Source organism: Tiliqua scincoides, chromosome 3, assembly GCF_035046505.1.
Source record: "Tiliqua scincoides isolate rTilSci1 chromosome 3, rTilSci1.hap2, whole genome shotgun sequence".
Classification (NCBI taxonomy): Eukaryota; Metazoa; Chordata; class Lepidosauria; order Squamata; family Scincidae; genus Tiliqua; species Tiliqua scincoides.
The window spans coordinates 105,138,400-105,142,636 of record NC_089823.1 but is presented as its reverse complement, the minus strand read 5'-3'; the positions used below and the strand labels follow the sequence as shown (position 1 = coordinate 105,142,636).

General features: G+C 42.6%; 1 pseudogene; it reads left to right on the top strand.

Moving 5' to 3' along the window:
* Nucleotides 1-299: 299 nt before the first annotated feature.
* LOC136647134 (5S ribosomal RNA) lies at nucleotides 300-417 on the top strand (annotated as a pseudogene).
* Nucleotides 418-4,237: the final 3,820 nt, after the last annotated feature.

Below are 4,237 nucleotides of genomic sequence, written 5' to 3'. Positions count from 1 at the left end.
TACTGGGAGTAAGTACATTAAACTCAATAGAACATACTTCTGAGTAGATGTGCATCAGACTGCTCTATATGTGCTTAGACCTAGATGGAATTAGCTATAACACCTTGCCATGATTCAGGTTTTTGTTTTTTTTTTTGTAGGTATTAAAAATAGATAGATGTTTGTTTCCAACTTCCTGAAACATGAAAGCCAGCATGCCATCAAGAAAACAGACACATCAGGTATGGTAGCAGTTTCCTTGCATGGGAGGTGTAACATTAGAGGAGGAAGAGAGCCATCCCATGACCAATGTATGCAGGCACTGCTGCTGACTTCCCTGCATATGCCCGATCTCATCTGGTCTTGGAAGCTAAGCAGGGTCAGGCCTGGTTAGTACTTGGATGGGAGACCGCTTGGGAATACCGGGTGCTGTAGGCTTATACCATAGTCTTTTGAGACTGAAGGTTGCCAACCAAAACCAAAAAATTATTTCCAATGTTCTCTGGTTTATGCAAGAGTTGCTTGTACAAGCAAGAGGGGAAACCACACTTGCACGGCATTTATTAGGGCCAATCCGAGAAGATGTGAAAGACATCTGACCCCCAATCTCCCAATCTTTTCATTTTGACCTAAAACAGCTGGGGGGGAGGACTTTGATCACCAAAGAAAAATTGGGAGATTGCGCATTCATCCTTCCCCCATGCTGCTTCTTCACCTAAATCACCCCTTAAAGTGGCTGTATGTTTTCTGCTATGGTAGTTTAGCAAGTGAGGGTGATTTAGATGGGGAGATGCCACATGGACTCTAGGGTAACAATATCAACATTTAGCTTTAGAGGTCAATCAGATGCCTGCACAAAAGGGTTACACATTTTGAAGAGATTCTCATCAAGACCTCAACTCCTCTGAATGAGATATTGTTTGCATTATGATAATTCTAGAGAATTCCTCTGATTGCCATAGTGACTGTACATTTTGCCTCCACCGATCTAAAGACCAAGCTACATATTATGGTAGGTACCTCATTGGCCCTTGTTTGTTTGGTTTTTGTTTTGAAAATAGCAGCTACAGGCTGGGAGAGGAGGGCAATGATTAGGATCAGGGCCATAGCATGAGAGGTGGAAAAACCAGACTAGACCTCTTGTGGCTGTTGCCCCAGAAGGATAGCAGCAATTGACACCAAAGGCAGCTTCTCCTTGAGGTAAATAGCAGCCACAGAAAAACTTCTGGATAGTGACCAAATGGTGGCAAATAGTTAAATCCCTTCCCAACTCATAACAGAAACCCAGGCTTGATTCAGCTTCCTTGGTTGGCAACCTTCAGTCTCGAAAGACTATGGTATAAGCCTACAGCACCCAGTATTCCCAGGTGGTCTCCCATCCAAGTACTAACCAGGCCTGACCCTGCTTCGCTTATGGCTGCTATTTAGGAAAAAAGCATGCAAAGGACAGTAAGGGTGCAATCCTAACCCCTTATGTCAGTGCTTTCCATCACTGACATAAGGGCAATGCAGCTCTGAGGTCAAACATTCCCTTACTTTGAGGAAGCCTCCATGAGTGCCACCCAACTGCAAGATGTAGCACACGTCCCATTGGCACTGCTATGCCAGTGCTGGAAAGCACTGACATAAGGGGTTAGGATTGCGCCCTAATATGCTTAATATCATGTGTCACTTGGCCCCAAGTTCCAAGTTCATCTAATTTCATTGTCAGCCATTCAGGATGTCACAGAAACCTGCCTCCATCTCTTACAGAATCGTTAAACAGGATGGTCTTGTGTTGTTTTTAATGATTCAGGTACTCTCCCCCAGCAGTGTGTTAAAAACAGGAGATAATTAAACAGAACATTCTTGAGAAAAATAGGATAATAAAACATTTAAAATTGGAGACGTGAGAATATGAAGAAAGCAGAGTCATGAATGAATAAAATAGCAGGGTGTAAAACATTCAGCATCAATTTAAGTATACTTGGTATTCTTAGAGTCAATTCACCCAGTCATGCTTCTACGTTAAGCATATGGCTTGCATATCTTCATGCAAAGTTTTGCAAATGGTAAAACGCTCATGCAATTGCATATAATACTTACACAGCATGCAACCCAGGTTATTTGCAATCTATCTCTGCACACATCACACAGAGGCAAATTCACTTTTGCCACTGGGTGTACAGCAGTTGGCAGCCAGTGAGTATATCAACAGCATAGAATGTTGTATGTTGTTGTTCCTTGAATGTTCCTTGTTGTAGAAGTGGCCTATTACTTGCGACATTGGAATAAAATTCTAGAGTCACTAAAGAGGCTGCATTCAAGGTTGCCAACATGTGTCTGACACAGGGCTCCTGTGTCTTTGAGGGCAGTGTAACAAGCACAGATTTAGCAGTTGATATGTTTCCCTGCATGCCAATACAGAAATGGTAAATGTTTCACCAGTGAAATTAAGGTTTGTTGTGCAGCTGCTGAAGGCACTGGAGCTGTGCCAGGAAATATAATTGGCAGCCCCAGCAACATACGCCGCATTAAACGGAACTAATCAAAATCTTCAGAAGAAGAGAAATCAGATACTAGTGACCTTCCTGAGCTGGAGAAGGAAATGGATCCATATAGTGTAGGCTTGAGTGTTGACCTTGAACCAGGGATATCTGAGGGTTTAGATCCCCATTCAATTACGAAGCTCAGTGGCTGATGTTGTGCTCATTATTCTCAGCCTAATTCATTTCACAAGGGCTTTAATGAGGGTAAAATGCAAAGAAGCCCTTGTATGCATCAGAGGAAAAGTGGCATATAAATGTGATAAATAAACTGGATTACAGTGGGCCCACCATATACCATTTAATTCTACCCTTGGATAACAACCACTTCAGCCTCAGGTAGATGGATGGAGAGAGAATCTGCAGGCTCCACCTCCATGGATTTAACCATCCACGGATTGAAAATGTATTTTTTAAATTTTACATACCGTGCTGCAACCTCCCTCCATTTCACAGTTCTCTCTGCAGCACTCCTCATTTGCCTTGCATCCTGCCATTTCCTAGCTCTTGCCTCAGAGCGCAATACCATAGTCTCCCGAGACTGAAGGATGCCAATGATGATGCCTCATTCATTAAGTTTAAGCACTTAATTCATGTTTAAGCAATCTATGCAATTTGTGCAAATTATGCAGTTTCCACAAATTTATGGCATTTTCTCAGAATTACATCTGTGGACTTGAGTATCCATGGATTTTAGCATCCACGCAGGGTCCTGGAACCAAACCACTGTGGATATGGAGGGCCCCCTGTATTTTAAGAGATAGCTGAAATGAATTGTCATTCACACTTCTTATAATTCTGCTCTGCAACTGCTGATACTGGATATTCACACAGTTTTTTTCTGAATGTTTCTGCCTGTGCTTTCCAAACCTTGGAAACCGGTGCTTTCCAAATCTTGAACCTAAGCAGGAAAACGGTGTCGTAGATGGCTTTGCAGTTGGTATGTGTCTGTTGTAACTGCTGATATTTTACAGAGCTAAGTCGTTTGGGAAATTACTTTAAAATGAGGAGTAGGGGAGACTATTTTCTGTGGTTAAAAATGAACTGACTTTCCCTTGGGAAAAATGACTAAAACAGTTTGGAGAAGGTTAAACATCAAAGAATTGCCCTCTTGCTATAGCACAGAAAACTTGGCAGAATTCTCAAAATTTATCTACATACTTTAGAGAAATTCCTTTGAACCTACTGCTCTAAAAAGTTGCAAGCCATGTCTTTATTTTCAGAAGTCACAAGGTAATGGACATTTCTTTTATAAGATTATAATATGCACACTCCATATCAACTTCAGGAGCTGAAAAAAGTGCACTGGTAATAGTTTTACACACACACACACACACACACACACACACACACACACACACACACACACACACACACAGTGTGACAAGCCTGTCTTAACATAAGAACATAAGAACATAAGAACAGCCCCACTGGATCAGGCCATAGGCCCATCTAGTCCAGCTTCCTGTATCTCACAGCGGCCCACCAAATGCCCCAGGGAGCACACCAGATAACAAGAGACCTCATCCTGGTGCTCTCCCCTACATCTGGCATTCTGACTTAACCCATTCCTAAAATCAGGAGGTTGCGCATACACATCATGGCTTGTACCCCATAATGGATTTTTCCTCCAGAAACTCGTCCAATCCCCTTTTAAAGGCGTCTAGGCTAGACGCCAGCACCACATCCTGTGGCAAGGAGTTCCACAGACCGACCACGCGCTGAGTAAAGAA